At 36.8% G+C, this 25747-nt stretch overlaps 1 protein-coding gene and 1 pseudogene across 1 annotated transcript in view; both read right to left on the reverse strand.

The window, feature by feature from the left end:
• Window positions 1–25747, reverse strand: part of MAGI2 (membrane associated guanylate kinase, WW and PDZ domain containing 2) — a 650884-nt gene that overhangs the window by 456366 nt on the left and 168771 nt on the right. The window lies entirely within an intron of this gene.
• Window positions 24925–25173, reverse strand: LOC111819150 (DNA-directed RNA polymerases I, II, and III subunit RPABC4 pseudogene; annotated as a pseudogene).

A 25747-nucleotide genomic window follows, 5' to 3' on the forward strand; every position in this document is an offset into this window, starting at 1 on the left:
ACTTTAGTGAGTGGTGTCTGGGGTTTTAAAAGCTAGCGGGCGGCCATCTAAGACGCATCAGTTGGTCTCAACCTACCTGGAGTGGTGAAGAACACCATGGACACAAGGAAAAGTATTTGCCCAAGAGACAGAAAGGGCCACATAAACCAGAGACTTCATCAGCCTGAGACCAGAAGAACTAGATGGTGCCGGGCTACCACAATGACTGCCCTGACAGGGAAGACAACAGAGAGTCTCTGATGGAGCAGGAGAAAAGTGGGGTGCAGAACTCAAATTCTAGTAAAAAGACCAGACTTAATGGTTTGATAGAGACTGGAGGGACCTTGGAAGACATAGCCCCCAGATGATGTTATCAGGAGGGATCAGTCCTGGAGAAGGACATCATGCTTGGTAAAGTAGAGGGTCAATGACAAAGAGGAAGACCCTCAACCAGATGGACTGACACAGTGGGCTCAAGCATATCAACAATCGTGAGGACGGCACATGACCGGGCAGTGTTTTGTTCTGTTGTACATAGGGTCAACTATGATTTGGAACCAACTCGACAGCACCTAACAACAGCAACATATAGATTGAGATATAGACTGAAATATATTTATCCTTTCCCAACTTTACATCTCATATTTTGTGTTAGATGAACTAATAATTGACTAATATTAAAAAAGGTAAAATGTAAATCTTCTGTTCAAACCTACATGTATACATTAAAGTCTGTGAAAGCCAGAACCTGGGTAAGGCAGTAACCTGTCAGAGAAGGAGAACTCAAATATTTTCTACCAATAAAGAGTGACAGAAGAGTGTTAAGACTGCTGCCTGTCAAAACTTGCAAGACCCAGAAAAACAAGGCAATCTCATCGAGTTCCGGTTCTTACAAGCTTCACTGTATTTCTATCCCTCTTGATCAGCAATCTGTTAATTTTATCAGTTTTTTTTATTTTTGTTGTTTGTTGTTTTGAAAAGCAGGAAATGCTAGTGAATGATTCATTCTTTTTGTAGTTTGTGTTCAGAAGAAATCTAATAATTCAAATGTAAGAGTAATCAAGTTATAAGTGATTTTAACTTAGGAGCTATTGACTGGCAATAGATATTCAGTTTGATAAAAGAGCATACAAAGCAGTTTTGTACTCTCTAAATGATGAAATTATAATAAAGACTATTTTTGTATTTTATGAGTAAAACTAAAAACTGCTTTCCCACTTCTACCAATCTGCCACGTTTTAAAACTCTATTCCAGAATGATAATTAAAATCTTTGAGATATGGCAAGGCAATTTTTGAACTTAATCAAAAGAAAGTGTTATTAAAAGCTGCATTATGTCCTGCAGAGTGGGGAAAACCATCTGGAAATGCAATTCTTATCTTTTAGTGATTACCTAGCTGCATTTTGTGTAAACTTTCAGTAAGCAGATAGTCCTGAGCAACGGGTAGCATTAACATTATATGGCTCATTTCCTGTTTTAGTCACATCTATGAGGGTCCCAAAAATGGAGACTTTAAATTAATTATAAATGCAGAGGCAGAATATTTAAAACCTCTTAAGAGCAAAGGTATTTTTAATTGCTTCATACTCATACATTTTGGAAAATATACCGATAGGGACATATTCCACTAATTTAATATTCCTCTATTTTCTTGTTAGGCAAGCACTGTGAGCAGTAGAGATAAAGATTAAGTGTGCATGAATCCCCATAAACCTTAATTGAATACTTTATTTTCACATATATTTTTTCTCTTACTCAAATGTTTTCAGCCATGTTATACGCAATTACTTTAAAGCTAATATTTCAAAGAATAAATAAAGACTTTAAGGCAATTCAGTGTTTTCAAATTCCCTATGGAATTTGGGAATGACATTTAGACTCTGAAAAGGTGAATGTTTTACCATTTCTTTAAGCTGACAAGATAAACATAAAAGCACCGTATACATTTAAACCAAACCAATGTTTAGAATAGCCACAGCCATCTTGGTTAATGTAGAAAAAATGGTTGTTGCAGATTTCACAAACCAAATTACTCTTCACTAATGGACGTCCACTTGGCCGCTGTCCAGGATGCCTAAAAATGCCTGCCAAGTTCTCTAATATTTTCCAGAGAGATAACTCAAAATAACTATGAGATATTCAACTCCTGTACACAGCTGGCTTTTACTTTACCAGTTACTTTGATATGGTATCACGGGCTTATACTTCTTCTCTTAAATAAATTATTGAGGTACTCCCAGAAGTAAATTCTACAGTTTTGAGATTTGCTTGGTTGACGAAAAGGTGTACTGGCATATTACAGGAAAAAAAAACTGAGTTTGTGAATCCATGGGACAAGGTAACTCATGTTAGTCATATAGACTCATTATAAAACTGCCCTTTAGCTTCACTTCTTCTCTCTAGTTCCAGCAATTAGAAAAATAATTCTAAACTTAGCTGCTATTTATTACATTCAGGTAAAAAACCAGGTACTGGTTCACAAAGTTTGTCATTTCAAAATGGTTATTTTGAAAATTCTAATGGAAAGGAATTTTTACATTATTAATGATACACTTACGCACAAAATATTGTTGTTTAAATTGCCAATACATGGCATAGATAGAACACACACACACCCACATACAAGTATCCTTATATTTCTCCATCTTTCTTGTTTTCTCTCTCTCTTTACTCTTTCTAACATTTCTGACTTTTTCTCTTTTCACTACCCTTTCAGTTTATTCTATCACTTTTGCTATCTTTCCATCTTTCCATGCATCTTTCATTCTACATGTCTGTCATCTATCTTGTTACTTATCATTCATTCATTCACTAGATAGTTGAGTTGCTAGTCTTTGCTAGGAAGTGGGTATATCACCTGTGTTAGGTTAATAAGGAGCCCTGGTGGCACAGTGGTCAAGAGCTCGGCTGCTAACCAAAACGGCTGCAGTTTGAATCTACCAGCCACTCCTTGGAAACCCTATGGAGCACATCTACTCTGTCCTATAGGGTCATTATGAGTCGGAATCGACTTGACAGCAACAGGTTTGGTTTGGATACAGCCTAGTTTTTCCTAGTTATCAAATTTAGAGTTTCTGAAAATCTCACTGAAGAAGGGTGATGTAAAAGAAGACAGAAGAAAAATCAAATGATTATAATGTAAAGTGTGGTTTGAAATTCTTTGGGCACAAGCTTCACAAACCAGTCAAATGATTTTGCTCCAGAGACTTTTGCTTATGTCAATATACTTGGTTTCAGTCAAACATGTGACTCCATGGTGCATGGGGGTGAATTTGGTATACTTTTGTTTAAAACTCAATTTTTGAAAAAAAATGCACTTGAATAAACCATGTCTACATGATTTACATGGATTCATTTTTCATCTTTCCTTTCACAAGTGTCTCCTGTATCCCTCTGCTCATCCTTTGCTATAAATCTAGGAAGAAGATTTTGTATATCAGACAAAAACCAATATGAAAAAAAATTAAGTTATGAAAAGCAAGAGTGAAGGTGGCAAAAGATGGATACAGCACTGACATCAAAGAGCAGGATTAAGGCAGGAAAAACTGAGACAATGGAAAATATATCATTATTTTGAAACAAACTTCAAGTTTTCTTGATTTAAAGGAACTCTAGGAATGGGGATTTTAAATATAACATCAGAAATAATGATGAGAAAAAAAACCCTCAAGGCATTTTAATATTAAAAACCTAATATCACATCCAGGAGAATTGTAACAGATATGTTAAAATTATTGAAGATTGTACTAAATTGGAGGAAAATGCCTTTGTTTTCAGAACCTGATTTAGTGGGAGGAAGTCAATGGACACGGTTTCAGCAGGAACATTCTCCCAAAATGTAATTAAAAACCTTACCAATTTGTTCATTAAATGAATCATTAATATTTTGTAAAATATTAAGAGTCAGCATCTTCCTTGAATATTTACATAAAAGTATAAAGCTGTTTTATGAAGGCTGTATTCGAAGTCACAGCAGGCAGGGATGAAGAGCAAGAAGTCTCCTGCCTTGCTAAACAGCATGGTTCCTGAAAATGTGGTCTTTTGGTGTGCTGATGGCAGAATTTCAAATGTTACATGAGTGTATTCTGCCCTCATTCAGCACACAAAAATGATGCTTGGCTATAACTTTCTAGAAGTTTCTAAAACCAGGATGCAGGTGTATTTAAACATCAGAGATGTAATCAATGAAGTACAGAAAACTCAGAGGGCTGTGTCTAGAGTCAAACAGAAGCTTCTAAGAAGTGTTTTCTGGGGCCCACCTTGGATCTTTGAAACAAAGGGATGGGTCTTGGTGCAATTTAACCCAGCGGGGCTTGTACCTGTGGTTTGGTTTTTGGGAGGGAAGAGCTGCATCCAAAACAATGTGCAAAGAACGGCTGCTGGTAGCAGTGGAGAGGATAGATGGGCAGGCTGTACACTGAGAGCAGGAGAGGGTGCACTGAGGCATTTGCAAAAGTTTGGTGTCTGCTAAGGGTCACTTTTGACAGAACAGACAGACATGGGAGAAATGGTATAGAAGAAAGTGAGAAGGGTTAGAAACAGTACAAATATAAGATATTAATATTCAAAGACATTTTTTAAGTTCTAGGCTGGGACGTTAGAGGAAGAACCAACCCAGAGGGGGATAGTAGTGAAAAAAGTTGTCTTCACCACTTTCACCTTGATTTGTTCTAATCAGAGACACTCTGAGACTCAGTGGTTTTCATGGAGAAGCATAAGTATGTGTTAACTGTATGGCCTTTGCAGAAAATTAAACATGTAGGAGAAGATGTTACTATGCAGCGTCCTGGCATACAGGGCAGTGGGGTGGGGGGTGGGGGGTGGAGGGAATAAGGAAAGAATTCTGAGAAATTCCCCCTAGCAAATAGAGGTGGTTTGATATTACTGACATAACTGAAAGTAAACAAGAAAAGGCTTTCACCCAGGAAGCAAAAAAGAATAACAATGGTCATTATTTTTCATGTCTACTTTGCATACTAAGCAGTGTTTCAGTCACCGTTGTATTTCCTGCACATAGCAAAATACATAGAATCATAAAGAAATGTTTGCTAGAGACTAAAAAAGAAAAAAAAAAAAAAAGGAAGAAAAGAAGGAAGGCAGGCAGCTAGAGGGAGAAAATAGATGAGCCAGAGTGAGTTAACCTATCAATACCTCATTTACATCTAACATGTATAAAGTGCTTACTGTAGTATCTGGTACAGTTGAAGTACTCAGGAAATGCTAAATATCCACATCATCGTATCATATCATCATCAACATCATATCATCATCACCATCATTCCTTGGTGTATTTTTAACAAGGAAATGTCAGAAATGTTTTGGGCACTCCCTCCTTTTGCCACAATTTATTTACACAAATTTATATATTTGCCACAATACATCTTTTTTGATAATCCTCCCACTCATGCTCCAAACCACTTCAATGTAGCTTCTAACTCCTGAAACTCCACGTATTTACCCCTGACCAATATAACAATAACCCCTTTGTTGTAAAATCTACTGAACAATTTTCAGTTCACATCTTACCTGGCTTCTCTGTAGCATTTATCCGTATTGGTGAATTCTTGCTTTGGGAAGCTCTCTGCTTGAAGTTCTCCCAGCCATCTCCTATCCACAGTCAATTCTACAGTGCAAAACTGTCTAATTGTGCTGATTAAAAATACCGTAATGGTGTTCCTTACCCCTACCCCTACCCTCTTCTATGATAATGCAAATTCTCTCATAATCTAGGGCTTCCCTCTCTGGTTCCATCTCTGACCATATCCCACCAGGTCTATGTTCCAATGTTAGGAAAGCAGTGAAGTTTCCTGACTTAGCCTACTTTTTATTAGCTCTGAGTCATTTTGTGCTTTCCCGTTGTTTGCTAAAACCTTTCTTCACATCCCTAATCATGGTTTCTCCACTAGCTACACTTTACAGAGCCTTCAAAGGAAATGTACAAACTTTTACTTAGTGTTTGTCATGTGCAAGGTATTTAATCCTTATCATAACCTCATTACTCTTATCAGGTAATGAGGAAACTGAGACTCAAAGAGGTTAAATGACTTGTCCCAAGTCATATAGATAATGACAGAGGTGAGATTCCAACAAACATCTTTTTGACTCCAAAATCTAGTCTCTTTTTCTTATCTACTCAATGTACAAAGACTTAACTGTACACCTAGTTTTTTTTCTGAGCTCTCTCTCACCTCCCCCTGCCCTTACAGAAAGGATAAGGTGCCTATATTGGTGTTAGAATTCCTCTATCATTGTATCGTCACTTGTTTCCCTTCCCCAATAGATAGATGGTCAGCTCCTTGAAGGTTTAGGCTATACTTTTCATCTCCGCATCCCATTACAGTGCTTGGCATGAGCAGCGACTCAAGACATAGATGAAGAAATAAAAATTAATGACAATAGTGGTTGATATAATAACTCCTGATGAGATGTTCAGATGATGACTCCTGACGAGATGTTCAGATGATAGCAACTGAAATGGAAGCCCAAATTCTCTTGTTCATTCATTCACTTATTGACCATCTACCCATTCCTTTATTCACAAAACATCTACTGAGTACTTGCTTTGTACAAGACACTGACTAAACTTAGACATATAAAGAATGACAAGATCATCTGTGTTGCTCCAGGCTAATGATGAGAAAAAAAACAGGAACAAATAAGATTCAAAATGTTATTAATTTAGTTTATTTTCGACAGGATAAATAAATAATAACCAGTAATAGTGATGATCACAATCTACTTCTATTAAGAAGTCCATGAAGAGTTTCTACTGGTCATGGAATTCTCTTTGCTACTAAGGCTGGTACAGTCGTCCCTTGGTATCCACAGGGGATTGGTTCCAGAACCCCCCGCAGATACCAAAATCCAAGGATGCTCAAGTCCCTTATAGAAAATGGCATAGTATTTGCATATAACCTCTGCACATCCTCCTGTACACTTTAAATCATCTCTAGATTACTTATAATACCTAATACAATCTAAATGCTATGTAAGTAGTAGTTACATTATTTAGGGAGTAATATCAAGAAAAAAAGTCTTTTTAAAAAAATATTTTGAACTGCAGATGTGGAACCCATGGATACAGAGGGCCAACTGTATCTTGACTATTGTACACTAACTACTGGTTTCAGCATGAGGTGTACAGAGCTCACTGTCTTTGCTGAGACTATTGTGATGTGTTAGAAAGAGAATGGGGTTTAGTCAAAGGACCTAATTTTTAGCTTCATTTCCGTCACTGTGTGAATTTCAACAATTCACTTAATTTTACTGGTCCTCTGTTTTACCATCTGTAAAACAAGAATAATAATACCTATTACATGTATGACTGCACTAAAATTGTATCTCATAGAAGAACTGTAGTTTTGTTTTTAATGATATAGGATAACAGAAGTTTATTTTCTGATTATCATATTGATGACCACAAAAATAATACCAAGAGGGTAAAATAAAGACGACACTGGAAAAGAAAAGTAAAAAACAATCTTCACAGATAACTTTCCCCCAAATTAATGACAGTAGTGGTTGATGTAATGACTCCTGATGAGAGGTTCAGATGACAACAATTAAAATGGAAGCCCAAATTCTCTTGTTCATTCATTCACTTATTTACCACCTACCTGTTCATTTATTCACAAAACATTTACTGAGTACCTGCTTTGTACAAGACACTGACTAGACTTAGAACTATAAGGAATGACAAGATCATCTGAGTTGCTCCTGGGTAGTGAGGAGAAAAAAAAACAGGAACAAATAAGATTCAAAATGTTCTTAAAATTTAGTTCATTTTCAATAGGACAAAAAATAAATAAAATAACAACCAGTATTAGTCTGTAAAACAGATATTTGGAAAAAATTATTCTGTTATTTGTTAATGGCCCATATAGAATACACAGCTTATTTTTCCATCCTGGATCAAGTATATTTTTTGCAAAATGAAATGATAAGAGCCTAATTTTTTTTTTCAAGTAATACATCGAAGAAAAGAGCTTTTTCAATGAGATACAGTCATTCTGGATGGTACTTGAATTTTTCAAATGATCATAGTATTCTGTACAGTTTCAAGAAACACTTGATGATGAACTAGAGGCAAATTTATATGTTTTATTCTAGGAGCTTTAATCCCATTACTCTCAACCTTCAGGAATAATTTTATAAATTCTTATGACACTTCCATAGTTCATATTATAACTGTGCTTTTATGATCAGTTTCCCCCTGTATTATTATTTCAGAATACTATTTGGAAAAATATACCTAATATAATGTATCCAAAATAACTATAGGTAACCTGGGAAAATACCAGAAATTTATCAAGCAAAGAAATAACATTTTCAGTACCCTCAGTGTTGATCCAATGAAATTTAGTGAATCTAGGCTTTAAATGCATACGCATATGGCTCTCGTGAACTAACCCAATTTGTACTGACATGAGCAGGTGTCTGTAGGTAGGTCACTGAAAGTTGTCATAAACCAGGGCAGGTTTCTTGGCATATACTACTAATTTGCAGACACTTGTATTACAGGGCAGCAATGGGCACATACGGAGTGTGTACAGAAGGGGGACTTGTGTCATGTTCCTTAACTACAGAGTGTGAGGTTCACCTTGCACAACATGGTTTATTAAACCATATGAGTTTCACAGATGCATTTCATTATAGAAAATCCTTAGGCTGTTCTCTAGAGAAGATGCTGTTTCAAACATTTATACGTATCCCATATGGCATGGATAAGGAGATAACTGTGAAAATATGTAGACTACCAGAGCAAAAAAAAAAAAAAAAATTGCTCTAAGTTATTTTGCTCAAACCTAGAAAATCAGGCGTTTCCCACCAGGGCCTGAGAAACAGAATTTATTTTCTGAAAGAGAAATTGAATAACTCCTTATGAAAAGAGCCTTAAATGCAAGACAGAAGATGAAAGAAACATGTATGTCATCCCTTGGTTATGACTTTCCTGCTTCACTTTTGCAGCTAAAATGTCAGCCAGCCCCTTTATCATCCAGTTAAATCTTCAAACCACATCACTTCCTTCTTCAGAATACCTTTCACTTTAGGTTCTCCTTATCTCCTGAGTTGCCTACTTCTATCATTTCTCTGCTGCGATTTAGCCTATATATCACAGTCATAAGTTATACTCTAAAATACAGTTTTTGATAGATAAACTTTCAGCTCAAATTACTTTCATCTCTAATTATTTAAATGACTCTTTCTTACTTATAGAATCAATTGATAAATATTTAACCTGACTTCTTTCATGGTCTTCTTACTACTCAAAGCCTCTACCTCAGTTAAATGGAATTGGTCAATGCTTCTATTGCCTTTGACCTGCCTGATACTCCTTTCCTCTGCTTTTTTCCTTATCGTTTAAACAGCTCCAGCATCATACCCTAGAGAACACCTTTCCTGACCCTGCTGTCTCATCAGCCCATACTTGGTGCTCCCATCTCACTCTGTGCCTAACACATACCACACTGAACTGTGCTCCCTGATTTTATTTCTCCAGAAACTGGACAGATTCTGCACCCTATTTGTTGGGCGATTGGTCTGCCTCTGTGCCTCCCATCCAGGCTGCCTAAGTAAAGGCCTTGGACCCAGAGCATTCTCTGATAAGGAGGCTGGGAATTGGGTTGCCTTTCTTTCCTGGTTCCTTCCCCTTATCGGAGAAGCATTCCTCCTGTTCTGGGTACACAATAACTTTCTCTGTGTCCTGCACATGAGTGGGCACTATACAGCACCTGGCCGACCCCACTTAAATATAGCTCTTCCTGGCAGGGAGTGAACAGGGTCTCTCATACTGCAGCACAAGAGGGAGCATATGCAAGATTTAAGAGCTGGCCTTGAAGGGTGGACTGAAGGGGAAACAGGCTTTGCAAGGCCGAACATGAGCATCCTCATGTGGTCCGCTAGTTCATTACAGTTTGCTAAGTCCATCTTTATGTAAGTCCCTGGCATGTAGCCACTGCCATTCACCACCACTATAAAACCTCTGCCCTCCCAATATGGGGTGCGGAGATCTGCTTTTGTCCTGCAGCCACCCAGGAATCGCCACATCTGTAAGAATCCCTAACAAATTACCACCCTGAAGTTGCCCACCTCTTTCTTCAGTCTCTCAGCACCTTCCATTTTTGGAGGCAAGTTTCAAGTTACTGATCCATGTCTTGACACCATTCAATGAAAGAGCCTCACTCAGGTCTGGGTATGAAGTGGGAATTCAATAGGCATTTTAAAATCAGGGTTTGGTAAATTCAAGCTTGCCCAAATGAGAAAAAAGTATATGTGTGTGTGTGTGTTTGTGTGTGTGTGTGTGTGTGTGTTGTGTGTACCCATATTCACACCCCCCACTCTTACATACATAACACAGTTATTTATATTATGATAGCCTAGAGACTTTAATTATTTGTATCACATCCCATATAAATAGTCTTACAAATAATTAAAACAGATGGTGACTATCCTGGAGGGATGTTACAAAAAGCTCTCTACCTGTCTCTTGGGTTTTAAAATGAGATGGCACTATAGTCTGTAGTTAGTGGGGAAACATGACTGGGAAACAAGCTGTGAAAAGGACTCAGATGTGGAGAAACAGCTAGCACTAACTTAGGGTATACTATGTGCTGGGCACTGTTTTAAGTGCTTTACAGGTATTAACTCATTTAATATCATTTACTATACATAATAAGATACAGATCATGGCATGTGTTCAGGCTACACATATACATTTTACAGAGAGGGGTCAAATGGGCTGAAATGCAGCCCTAACTCAGTTCATCATTCCCTGTTCCTGGGCCTGGGCCTCAGAAAGAAGGGGTTCCTCTTTCTTCACACAAAGATGTCTTTGCTCACAAAGTTGATAGGTATCTACCCAGATGGGATACATTTTACAAATTCACACAAAGGCACAGAGTAGGTCAATGGCATCCCTAGAGGTAAGTTTTATTATTATCCCCATTTTAAAGATGAGGAAACTGAGGCACAAAGAAGTTAAAAAATTTGTCAAAGATTACACACTTAGTACCCATTGCCATCGAGTTGATTCCAACTCATAGTGAACTTATAGGAGAGAGTAGAACTGCCCCATAGGGTTTCCAAGGAGTGGCTAGTGGAGTTAAATTGCCAATCTTTTGATTAGCAGCTGAGTTCTGAACCACTGTGTCACCAGGGCTCTGGTACAGTTAGTAGGTGTCAGCAATGAGATAGAAACCCAGGTGCCTGGTTGCAGAGTCTGCACACTTCACCACTGTGACACACTGCTTCTCCATTATATGACAGAGAACTTTTTACATGCTAGTTGTCATTCCTTGAATTTCACACATTTACTCAATACTTCTCACAATAACCCTTAAGGAAATAGCCCCTTAAGACACACAGTGATGCCTCCCTCAGTTTCTGTAATCCTAGGAGATGGTCCTCTGTGGGCATGTCTGTGCCCTGGTGAAATAGAGCTAAAGAAACACTTCACCGATCAGAACTAATTGGCTAATTGATATGCTTCAGACATCTTCCCAAACAAAAGAGAGTTTAAATAAAATATTAGCTGTAGCACCGGGAGTTAAACTGGTTGGAGATGAGAAACGTAAGTCAGAAGTGAAATGAACAGATATCTAGAAAACTCCAACAATACATTTTACGGGGCAGGGGCAGGTATTATTATTGGCAGGATGGTATGCTAGAAAAAACAGTCAGAAGGAGTTCAGTTACAAATACACGGTATGCTAGAAAAAACAGTCAGAAAGAGTTCAGTTACAAATACACAGTACAATTTATGTATGATAAAAGTGGTATCTCAGAAGGGAAAGGATAGATTATTTAATAAATGGTACTGACACAACTGTGTTAACATTGAAAAAAATTAAGTTGAATTCCCATATATGCATGAAATGACTTATATACTAGATTATTCATTGTAGCATAGTTTTTAATAGCAAAACATTGGAAGCAACCTAAAGGGAAAATAAAGTATGCTACAATCTTACAATGGAACACTATGCAACTGTTTAAAAAAACCAAGAAAGAAAACCCTATATAAATGGATATAGGATATTTTTCTATTGCCTGTTTATACATGAAGTATATTCTTAGAAGAATACATAAGAAACCATTACCTCTGGTTATTTCTGGGGAAGGGAACTGGGTAGCAGAGAAACAGAAGTGGGCAAGAGACTTTTCACTGTTTACCTATTTTGAATGATGTAATAGATTCGAACAATTAAACTAAAAATTCAAAGCAAACAAACAAACAAAATAAATAAAAAAGATCTTGATTTGACTCCCAGACTTTCTACTTCGTGTAACTTTAGGCGAGTTTATTAACTTCATAGAGACTTATTTTCTCTTCTGTAAAATGGTGATTATAATCTCTACCTCAAAGTTTTATGAAGTTTAAATAAGATAATACGTGGAAAGTTCCTACTGCAGAAACTAAAGCTTAATAGAAAAATACTAAATCTCTTCTCCATTGCTCCCCTTTCTCAGGGAAACACAAACTCTAATGGTTACAGGTACAGCAGATAATATAAATGTGTGGAGTAGGTTGCACTTAGTGTACTAGGGAATGGTAAATAACGAGTCCTTGGGTGGTGCAAACAGTTAACACACTTGGCTGCTAACCAGAAGGGTGGAGTTCAAGTCTACCCAGAGAAGCCTCGGAATAATGTCCTGGTAATGTACTTCTGAAAAAGCAGCAACTGAAAACTCTATAAAGCACAGTTCTACTCTGACAAACATGGGGTCGCCATGAGTTGGAATCGACGACCACTGGAACTGGAAGGGGCTGTGGTAAACTGAAGGCATTCAGATTATTATGTGTGTGTATATCGAATTATAAATCATACATACGAATATATATTTATATATGTGTGCATATTATAAATGTATATAAAGTGTGGTGGCTGCCATTTGTCATTCTTTTACATAGGGATCTGAATTTTAAACAGTGATTTGACACACAGTATCTGTTTTGCGCCACTGAAAAATCATTTCAATTATATTACACAGACATTAGAGTTAAAACAATAAATTATTTTTTCAAATAGATCTTTTAAATCATATTTTATCTAAAGTGAATTATTTAATATTATTGGCTTTCCTTTTTCACAGGAAAAAAAAAAAAAGTCCATGGAAATATATAGCTGCTGATTGCCAAACCACAGTTGGGAGGTTTAAAGTAAAGGATGCCTCTAACATCCTGCTATTGCTCTCTGTGACAGACTGATAGATAGGGCACTGGGGCTTACAGCTAATAAATCTGATTGCGGTAGGAGTCAGGTAGAGGCAACACAAGGGAAGCCAAGTCAGAAGGTTAATAATAGCAAAAATCACACACAGGTGGTCAAAAAGTACAAGAGGCAGTTCTGTGTTCCATGCTTAGATTTAGGGGAGAGTGAGGATTCACTACTCTTTCTTGACTAAGCACACTTCCTGTTTCAAATAAGTCAAAGTTAATAAACAACAAACTAGTAAACAAATTAGCACTAATTCTCAGTTCCTTGAGGAACTGAAGATTCTCAAGGTACAAGTTTGGATTTATTTCATGATATTTATTCATTTATTATCTTACATAAATAGGTATACCCTTTTAAATTTAGGTACATTATTAATTAATTTCTACATAAATCTGAATTAAGATTTTCACAGACTAAAGTAACTCACCAACAGGTATAAAATAACCTAGAACTAGAACCACTAGCTCATCCCTGGGTGGTTCAAATGGTTGACATGCTTGTCTGCTAACTGAAAGATTAGCAGTTCAAATCCACTCAAGGTACCTCAAAAGAAAGCCTGGTGATCTACTTCTGAAAAATCAGCTATTGAAAACCCAGTGGAGCACAGTTCTACTCTGATACACACAGAGTAACCATGAATCAGAACTGACTTGAAAGCAACTCGTAGAACCACTAGAGACATGAACCAAACCTGAAATAAAGCATTACATGAAATTATTTTTATTATTTATTCTGTGCAAATTATTTCCTAAACTCTATGCCATAGAAAAAGTCTCACAAACGTTACAAGGTCCCTGACCTTGTACCATCTGAAGTAATCTCCACTTTCCATATCATTTCTTAGGTCAAGAAGAATTGAAGAACACATGGGATGTAAATGTATACAAAACTACACAACTGAAAAGCTATCTTAAGACCATACTAATGCGATGGCATTTTTTTTTCCCCTCTCTTTGGAATCACCCAGATTAAGAAAGTCTGATTGTGTCACAGGCAAAGGCTCTCACATCCCAGGATTTAAAGACTCTACTTTAAGAAATAGTTGACTTTGCTTCTCCCAATTACCTTTTTAGAGAAGTTCTATCCTCAATAGTAATGTTGATCTGGAGCCATTAGTTTGGCTCCTATCTCAGGAAAAAAAAAAAAAGCTTTATATTGACTTTGTCCCTGGGAGTTCCCAGTGCTTCAGTTCAGAACCCTGAGGACCCTAGATTTCAACCTACCCCTAAAAATTCCTGATTTCCTTTCTTCTCATCCTTCCTACAATTACCCTCTTTGTGATTTTTGTGTGCCTTTCCACCTAATGCTTAGCATGCTTTTAAGCCAAGGAGCAATTCAAAAAAAAGGCATGCAGAAAATAAAAAGGTGACTTCCCAGACTGGGTGCATTCAGTCTCATTCCTCACTGTTCCCTAAGCCCTGTGAAAATAAGCCCCTACCATTTTGCATTGAAAAGCTCCAAACATGCGTCTGTCTGTCGGGATGTAAAAACAACTTGAGGACCATTTCTGTCATCTCTCCAGCCCAAGCCTCTAGCACTGCACCTGGAATGAAGCAGGTGGAGAAATAATTGTTGACCCAAAGGGAGCTGAATTTAAAGATAGGTTGTCATTCTCTCTTTTTTATTTTTTAAATAATATTCTGACCACGGTGTGGAATTTTTCATTTACATCTAGACATTTATTAAGCAATAGAAGCTATGTTTAATTATAACTGTTTAACTTAAAAAATGAAAATTAACAGGAAATTGGGACAGAATTAATATTGTCAACACATTGGCTGCAATATACTAATAAGCGTTAATACATTGTCTATTCTTTATTTAGTGGTAGGAAGATGGATGACTGACTGCAGAAAGATGTTTAACAGACACTGTAGTTTTTTCTTCTTATGGAAATAAAGTTGGTCAACATAATTCACCTTTATTTTTTATAACTCAATTTTGATGCAACATAATCAATGCGTTAGATCACTTTGGGCATGAGTTGATTAAAAAACAATATAAATCTTCTATGCTTAGGAAGTTACAAAATATATGTGAATTTGTTAGGAAATCTGAGTCTGCCACTAAAAATTACCACTTCCATAGACTACAGAGACAGAGAATTTTAAAAATTTGTTAATGCTTAAAGGAACAAATTTTGAAATAGAAAGAAAATCCCAATCTATTGACTGAGCACACTGGATCTGTTATATGTAGGGATTGGTATGACTGAGACACAAAGTTGTCACTTCCATAGGAAAAAATACTTTACAGTAGAATCAGTTTTACTATTAAGCTCCACATACATAAAATTGGGATAAGGCGTATGTTATCAAGCCTTTGAGGTAAGCTTTTAAGTATGACCAGAAGAAGAGTACAATATCTAAGGAAAAATTAAATAATATTCAGTAAGATTAAGCAGTCAAGTTTTTCTTTACAAAAGTTCTAATGCTCATTGAATGATCCTTTGTGCATTAACAAATTATTAAGATTCTCTGTTGTGTGGCAGCAGTAAATTTTAGTAACTGACCCAAATTGCTTCACAAGGCCATGCATATCTTGTACTTGTCGAAGAACAGAAGATCTACATTGCTTTTCTGATCATCTTATGCCAAAAAATGACTTACAGTACTGATTATGCTGCATCAAAAGTGAATTATGAAAAGATAAGATGAATTATGTTGACGAGCTTTATTCCATTAAGAAGATCACATTTAGATATTGTCACTCAATTATAAAAGAAAGTATATTGTGCTATTTCAGTGCTATTATCAAAACAATTAAAATGCAGTGGAAAAGGAGAAGAAAAGGCTGATGTGAATGGAGCTACATTTGCTAAGATTTTATTTCAAATAAGTGTTTCAAGTAAAGAATTAGAAGACTTAACTGATCACAAATTTCCTTCTCTGTAAAATGGGGATAATGATATATTATGTGTCTCACGGGGTTGTTGTGGAGATTAAATGAGATAATATATGTAACACTATTGGTACACACCAAGTACTCATAAATGTTTTTATGTTTTAATGTTAAAATTATAATATAAATGTAATATAAATATAATATAATACAAATGTAATGATGAAGTACAGAACAGGAATGTATTGGAATAAACTCTGTGGTATTATTTATGATTAGACATGTTTCTAAGGAAATGTTGAAGTTATTTTCTTCTATATTAGAGTCTGGGGAAGACCTGTTGAAAGAAAAATTACTTATTTTGCTTTATAATATTCACAGCAATTACTTACAGATCATTTATTATGTGCCAGGCACTATTTTGAGCATTTTAGGTATATAATTCATTCAATCCGCACGACAACCCTGTCAGGAAAATGAATTTTTACCTCTATTTATAAATGAGGAAACTGAGGTACCAAGAAGTTCAATAAATTGCCTAAGTTTACACAGCTGACAGAACCAGGATTTGACCCCAAGGACCCCATGCTCTTACCCACTATCCTAGGTTTCCTACCCTAGGCTTCCTCTTGTAATAACATGGCTCAGAGCTATCTAGGCAGTATTAAATTATTATATAAGCTAGGCTTGAAGATGATTATCTCTTTATCCTTTAGAATGTCATATCACCATTTTTGCTGCTATGTGAATTTGCTCTTGAGACAAAATTTAGTTCCCCAATCTACATGAATATCCTAAAACTGCTACGTCATACTTAGTTAAAAATTACCAGTCATTTCTTTGCTAGATTTATGCCTATAAATTTACATACACATACCATATACAGCATTAAAACATCCTCTGAACTAGAAGGCAACAACTTTCAAGACATGACAAATACAGTCATCAAAGAATACATAATCTAGGAGCAGTCTACCATATTTACTAGATCTAACAAGCCACAATCTATCTTTCTCAGGGCAGTAAAGAAGTCAGTGAACACCTTTTTTTAATAAGAAGAAAACTTTTCTTTGAAGGACTGCAGACTGCCCTTGAAGCAAGCTTAGCATTTAATAAGTTTAAGACAGTTTTTACCATTCTTTAGGGACTACTCTATTTCTAAGAATGACAGGTACCTTGTACACTGAATGATACTAGCAAATGGTAAACGCAATACCATTCCACTTAATGGGATGTTATAAACCCAGTGGAATGTTGGGAGAGCACTCAAGCATTCTTCTAAGCATAAATTCCCAAGTTGTACAATAATGAGAAGTTCATCATCCTAAACATATGCTGATGTTCCTCTTCTCAGTTTCTGCTTATGATAGCTACATTGGTACTGAGGCTTGGCATCTTCTAGGAATGGACTCTTCTAGCATGACAAATCCCAGGGATTCTTGATGGCTGTTTATCCCTTGCCCTTGCTCATGCCTAATGGCAGTGCAGGATAGGGAAAGGCCACTAGCTGAGGAATCACAAGGGAAAGATTCTCATTGTAGCTCTACCAGCAATTTTTTGAGTAAATTATTGCCCCTCGCTGGCTTAATTTGTCTCTTAAATGTGAGTATTAATTTTTACTGTTTCATGGAGAGCTTATTAAGATAAAATTTTACATCTGTGAAAATGCTTTAGAAACTAAATCTGCTTTTTAAACAACAAATAACCAAAAAAGCAACTGAGGTACAAGATTATACGGCTTGTAATAGATTCTCATTTAAGTGTCTTTGGACTGCTGCCATCTGGTCCCATTACTTAGCTATTGCTCAACTAACTTGTAAGCGTCTTTTTTGGGGTCAAGGACTACATTTTCTGCAGTATAAGACCATCACACCTAGGAAAATGAAATATATCTGTTTGTTTTTCTTTTCTATGACATACAAAGATTTGCCTCTGACCTACAACTTTATAACATTTCTACCTTTTATTTCCCTATGCTCAACTCCTTTTATAAATTTTTATATTTTTACATCTGACTATACTCGCTTCAATTTCAGTTTTAGGCAGGAAAACATACTTGCTCTCTACTACCCCCAACTTTCCTCAGGCCAATCCACACAGATAACAAGGTTCCCACGCCCCCCCCACCTGACATACCTCTCCAGTCCTTTAAAACTAAGCACAAAAGTTCATTTTCTAAAAGAAGTCCTTCCTAATTAACACAGATACATTTACCATGCCACACTTCTTTTTTACTGTGCCCAATGATGTAAAACACACCCACACTCACATTTATTATATGTATTCCCTTATGCAATCATACATGGATGCAATGGTTTACTTTTGAGGATCCAAAAACAATACATCTTCAATCTTTCTTACTCCAAACAAACTTTCTAATAGATTTAAGCCAGAAGCTGACTAAATGAAAGAGCCCAGAAGGGAGGGAAGAAAGGGAGTAAGAACATGTTAAATGAGCTTTGATCAGATACATATAAAATGTGAACTCGTCATGAAACAGCTATAATTTCCTCCAACTCAATGCTTCGGTTTCCATTACCCTTGGAGCCCCTCTCATCAGGCAACAGTCACTGGTATAAGTCAAGTGACACACCCTACATCACCATGATAGTAACATCAACTTATATGCTTTGTATTACACAGTTTACAAAGGCTTTCTCAGAACACTGAGAATAAACTAATTAGAACAAACTATCACATGTATCTATTTATTTACATGCAAGTTGCATTGGGCTCTTTCCCTACAAATTTTGTAATGGCAGCTGTTGACTTTATGGCATCAGGCATCTGGTGGGGACACAAGAATTGTGAGTTGTGTGAAAGTGATGAAAAAGGAATCTGCGTGACAGTACATCAGTTTGGGAGATAAGATTATCACTGAGTTAGGCCCCCAAGAAGACCAGCAAAGCTAAGTTTCAGACTGGATAAAAAAGTAATTTCAGAATTATGATGGAAAAATGACTAATAATATGAAATAGCTTTAGGCAGTAGGATTCCAATGAAATTAAATATGAACAGTGATTGCGGATTGCCAAGCCCCCACTGGTGGACAAAGTAAAAGGGCACACAAGTTAAAAATCTGGAGTATGACATATACATTTTAAATAAACCTCAGCTATGCTTCCATTTGCCTGGGGCCAGATTCATTATACAAAATAAATAATGTTCTCACTGGAATCTGAATGGCAAGTGGACAAATAAAACTAGGGGAACACCTACCCATACGAATATTAATGAAACATAATATTCTGCATACATAGTTAATGGTAATTTCCCCATTTAAGGAGAAGAAATAAATGTGATAGATTTTTTTTTCCAGATAATATAGTGCATATAAGGTTTATTAAACTTAATATGAGCTCACACAGACATAGGCAACTCAAATCAAAGAATACCCTGGTGTTCTTGTTTAAAACTCACCTAAGCTATTGACTGGGAAGCTGAAATTTTTCATTGTAAAATGAAAAAATACTGCGAAATCCAAGGTACTCATGGTACTCCAATTTATATGCTCATCTATCCCATTCTTGCGTCATAATTAAATAAGGAGCTTCTTCAGTTTATAGAAGTTAAATTCATGTTCTCTCAGTATACCAAGTTGGTTCTTGAATTTCTTCTTAAACTTCAAACTTAAGGAATATCTAAAAACACTTCTCAGTTTTGAATTTTTTTTTTAAATGGCAACAGAGTACTTAGTAATCAGAGTAGAATAAAGAACACAACAGCAACAGCAGGCAGTGTTCCAAGAAAAAGAAGCCAAATGGAGTAAGACAAGAAATCATGCAGAATCTTGAACATAAGGATACAAATCCTAGATTTATGTTGAATACAGAAAGCAAGGAGGGAAGCAATAGCTGAGTTGTACATTATTGTGAACAGTGAAAGGGAAGATCCATTTGGAGAGGGACATTTTAAAAGGAATGGATTTCATAAAATATAAGAAATATTTTCTTCCATGAAGGATTTCCTAGAGGAAAATATAGATAAAAGATTAGAAGAACAAATATAAGAGTAATGGTTTAGTAATGGAAAGGACAAGTCTTTTAAAAGACTTGACAAGAAAAGTCATATAACAAATACAGGCCTGGTTGGAGTAGGAGTAGAGGATGTAGTAACTTAAAATGACCTAAGCATCAATCACATAAGAAGAACAAAACCTCACCACTTCTCCATCAGTTTGTCATGCTGTGGTGGCTTGTGTTGCTGTGATGCTGGCAGCTATGCCACTGGTATTTCAAATACCAGAAGGGTCAGCCATAGTGGACAGGATTCAGAGGAGATTCCAGATTAAGACACTCTAGGAAGAAGGACCTGGAGATCTACTTCTGAGAAAGAGTGGCTAGTGAAAACCTTACTGTCATGGATTGAATTATGTCCCCCCAAAAATGTGTATCCCCCCCAAAATTTGGCTGGGCCATGATTCCTGGTATTGTGTGATTTTCCTGTATGTTGTAAATCCTGCCTCTATGATGTTAATGAGGGAGGATGGGTGGCAATTGTGTTAGTAAGGCAGGACTCAGTCTACAAGACTGGATTGTGTCCTGAGGCAATCTCTTGAGATATAAAAAAGAGAGGTGAGCAGAGAGACAGGGGTACCTCATACCACCAAGAAAGCAGTGCCAGGAGCAGAGCATGTCCTTTGGACCCGAAGTTCCCATGTACAGAAGCTCCTACTCTGGAAGAAGACTGATGACAACGAGGACCTTTTTCCAGAGCCAACGTAGAGAAAAAGCCTTCCCCTGGAGCCGACGCCCTGAATTTGGGCTTTTAGCCTACTTTACTGTGAAGAAATAAATTTCTCTTTGTTAAAGTCATCCACTTGTGGTATTTCTGTTGTAGCAGCACTAGATGACTAAGACACTTATGGATAGCAGCAGAACAATGTCTGGTATAGTGCTGGAAGATGAGCCCCTCGGGTTGGAAGGCACTCAAAACACAACTGGGGAAGAGCTGCCTCCTCAAAGTGAAGTAGACCTTAAAAATGTGGATGGAGTAAAGCTTTCAGGACCTTCATCTGCTGATGTGGCACAACTTAAAATGAGAAGGAACAGCTGCAAACATCGTTAGTAATCAGAACGTGGAATGTGTGAAGTATGAATCCAAGAAAATTGGAAGTTGTCAAAAATTAAATGATATGCATAAAGATAGATATCCTAGGTGTTAGTTAGCTGAAATGGACTGGTAATGGCCATTTGGAATCAGACAATCACATGGTCTACTATGCAAGGAATGACAAATTGAAGAGGAATGGCATTATATTCATCATCAAAAAGCACATTACAATATCTATCCTGAAGTACAATGCTTCAGGACAATATCCATATGCCTACAAGGAAGACCAGCTAATACAACTACTATTCAAATTTATACACCAACCACTAATGCTGAAGATGAGGAAACTGAAGATTTTTACCAACTTGTGCAGTCTGAAATTGATCAAACATGCAATCAAGCTGCATTGATAATTACTGGTGATTGGAATGCAAAAGTTGGAATCAAAGAAGAAGGCACAGTAGTTGGAAAATATGGCCTTGATAACAGAAATGACACTGGGTATCACATGACAGTATTTTGTAAAACCAATGACTTACTCATCCGAAGTATCTTTCCTCAACAACATAAATGGCGACTATATACGTGGACCTCTCTGGATGGAATACACAGGAATCAAATCAACTACATCTGTGGAAAGCGATGATGGAAAGCTCAATATCATCATTCAGAATAAGGCCAGGGGTCAACTGTGGAACAGACCATCCAGTTGCTCATATGCAAGGTCAAGCTGAAGCTAAAGAAAATTTTTAAAAAGTTCTTGAAAGCCAAGGTATATCCCACCTGAATTTAGAGACCATCTCAAGAACAGATTTGACACACTCAACATTAATGACCGAAGACCAGACAAGTTGTGGAATGACATAAGGACATCATACATGAAGAAAGCAAAGGGTCATTAAAGAGGCAGGAAAGAAAGAAAAGACAAAAATGGATGTCAGAAGAGACTCTGAAACTTGCTCTTGAATGTAGAATAGCTAAAGAAAATGGAAGAAATGATGAAGTAAAACAATTGAACAGAATATTTCTAAGCGCAGCTCAAGAAGACAAAGTATTATAATAAAATGTGCAAAGACCTGGAGTTAGAAAATCAAAATGAAGAACTCATTTGGCATTTCTCAAGCTGAGAGAATTGAAAAAAAAATTCAAGCCTTGAGGTGCAATATTGAAGGATTCTATGGGAAAAAATAGAATGACGCATGAAGCATCGAAAGAAGACGACCTCCACCAGCTTGAGCCCGAAGAACTGGATGGTACCCAGCTACCACCACCAACCACTCTGACAGGGATCACAATAGAGGGACCTGGACAGAGTGGAAGAGAATGTAGAACAAAATTCAAATTTACAAAAAAAGATCAGACTCACCAGTCTAACAGAGACTAGAGGAACTCCTGAGACTATGGCCCTCAGACAACCTGCTAACTCAGAACTGAAGCCACTCCTGAAGTCCATCTTTCAGCCAAAGATTAGATAGGATGATAAAACAAACACAAGTGAAGAACGTGCTTCTTAGTTCAATCAAGTATTGGAGACTAAATGGGTAACACCTGCCCAAAAGCAAAGATGAGAAGGCAGGAAGGACAGGAAAACTGGACTAATGGATACGGAGAACCCAGGGTGGAAAGGGAAAGGGGAGAGAGTGCTGACACAATACGGGGACTGCAACCAATGTCACAAAACAATTTGTGTATAAATTTTTTAATGGAAAACTAATTCGCACTGTAAACTTTCACAAAAAAAGAGATGAAAAGAATTCAGACTCACTGTACCAAAAAGAAATGGTCGATGCTCAACCATTTCAGGAGGAAGCATATGATCAAGAACCAATGGTCTTTAAGAAAGAAGTCCAAGTTGAACTGAAGGCACTGGCAAAAACAAGGCTCCAGGAATTGATGGAATACCATTTGAGATGTTTCAACAAACTAATGCAATGCTAGAAGTACCCACTCATTTATGCCAAGAAATTTGGAAGACAGCTACCTGGCCAACTGACTAGAAGAGATCCATATTTGTGTCCATTTCAAAGAAAGGTGACCTAACAGAATGTTGAAATTAGCTAACAGTAGCATTAATATCACACACAAGTAAGATTTTGCTGAAGATAATTCAAAAATGATTGAGGCAGTACATCAACAGGAAACTGCCAGAAATTCAAGCCGGATTTAGAAGAGGACACAGAATGAGGGATATCACTGCTGATGTCACACAGATCTTGGCTGAAAGCAGAGAATACCAGAAAGATATTTATCTGTGTTTTATTGACTATACAAAGGCATTCGATTTGTGGATCATAACAAATTTTGTATAACATTGCAAAGAATGGGAATTCCAGAACACTTAATTGTGCTCATGAGGAACTGTACATAAACCAAGAGGCAGTCATTCTATTAGAACAAGGGGATACTACACGGTTCAGTATCAGAAAAGGACTGTGTCAGGGTTGTATCCTTTCACCGTACTTATTCAATCTGTATGCTGAGCGAACAATCCAAGAAGCTGGACTATATGAAGAAAAATGGGGTATCAGGATTGGAGGAAGACTCATTAACAACCTGTGATATGCAGATGACACAACCTTGCTAGCAGAAAGTGAAGAGGACGTGAGGCACTTACTGGTGAAGATCAAAAACTACAACCTTCAGTATGGATTACACCTCAAGATAAAGAAAACAAAAATCCTTACAAATGAACAAATAAGCAACATCATGATAAATGGAAAAAAGACTGAAGTTGTCAAGGATTTCATTTTACTTGGATCCACAATCAGCGCCCATGGAAGCAGCAGTCAAGAAATCAAAAGACGCATTGCACTGGCCAAATCTGCTGCAAAAGATCTCTTTAAAGTGTTAAAAAGCAAAGATGTCGCTTTGGGGACTAAAGTGTGACTGACCTAAAACCATGGTGTTTTCAATTGCCTCATATGCATGTGAAAGCTGGACAATGAATAAGGAAGACTGAAGAAGAATCAATGCATTGGAATTACGGTGTTGGCGAAGAATACTGAATATACCATGGACTGTCAGAAGAACGAACAAATCTGTCTTGTAAGAAGTACAGCCAGAATGCTCCTCAAACACAAAGATGGCAAGACTTCATTCATCTCACTTACTTTAGACATGTTATTTGGAGTGACTAGTGTCTGGAAAAGGACATCATGCTTGGTAAAGTAGAGGGTCAGCGAAAAAGGGAAAGATCCTCAATGAGTTAGATTGATACAGTAGCTGTGACAACGGGCTCAAACACAGCAATGAGTGTGAGGACGGCACAGGACTGGACAGTGTTTTGTTCTGTTGTGCACAGGGTCACCAGGAGTCGGAACTGACTAGATGTCACCTAACAACAACAACAACAGCTGCAGGAACAAAATCTAATGAAGTAATGAGGAATGGATATAGCACTTGAGTATATTTGTAACAGACTTAATTAATCAGAATCAAAAGGAAAAATTGATAGTCATCAGCATATAAATGGGAATTAAAACCACGGGAATGGGGAAACTACTCAGGCAGAATGGAGTAGAGAGAAAAGAGAAGGTCAACAAATAATGCAACCCAGGGAAACCTGCACATTTAAGAGTGACCTTAAATCCAACGTATCTTTAACATTCTGCTCAAATTCTGTCTTCCATCAAACCTTCCATAACACTCGTCATAGTCATGTATTGGTTTTGTTTTGCAATTGAACAGAAAATGATTTATTTACACAAAGTATTAATAGATCCATAGGGTCACTATGAGTCAGAATTGACTCGACAGCTATGGGAAATACAATATGGTTTAAAAATGAACTCATATGTATATAGTGGGATTTATAAAGTATGCTATCCAAAATCTATACAACAACGTGAAATATTAATGGTGAATCCAAACACAAGTGAAGGAAGATGTTCCTCTGAACTCATGTTTCATTAAGCATCAAAAACTACCAATCTTTTAGTCCTTTTGTTGTACATTATTCTGTATCTATATTCTCTGCACCTGATTGTATCCCTGGATTTTACTTCATTTTGTTTGACATTCTCCACAAATATATATCATTGGCTGTTGCTTTGGGGGTTGAATGTCCTTTTGGGTGTCCAACATTAGTCCCATGCACTTCTAAAGAGGAACCTCGGCCATATTTTTTGCTTTTTTTTCCTTGTCTAATGGATGCTTCCTACACTATTATTATTAAACTCTTCTCATTGGTACGGAAATTTTTGTATATTATATTTTGAACTATACTGTTCTTTGAAGACTGGGTTCAGGCGTTGTATTTATTTGCTTTTTCAATTCTACAAACAGAGTGGATACCCAATAAATGTCTGTCTTATGAATGAATAGATCAACTTGCTTTATTTTCATGTACATAAGCTACCTTAAAATGAACAAAATGACTTATGATGTCTTGTAAGAACTGAGTACTGGAATCAAAAAGAAAAGACCACTCTTTTGGTAGCCTTGAGGCTTTGGGGAGTGGGTGGAATAGCATCAAAGGAAAGGTTTGGGTTAAGCAAACAAGAGTGAAGGCAAAGAGGAATGACATAAGATAGAATAAGTTTAAAAGATAATATGGAAGTGATTAAAACATTTTTTGAAGAAAAAAATATTGGGAAACCAATAAAATTTCAAGATTTAGTTTTATGGCTGAAAAACTGTGAGTAATATAATAACCAAG

The sequence above is a fragment of the Trichechus manatus genome, unplaced genomic scaffold, assembly GCF_000243295.1.
Source record: "Trichechus manatus latirostris isolate Lorelei unplaced genomic scaffold, TriManLat1.0 scaffold00280, whole genome shotgun sequence".
Lineage (NCBI taxonomy): Eukaryota > Metazoa > Chordata > Mammalia > Sirenia > Trichechidae > Trichechus > Trichechus manatus.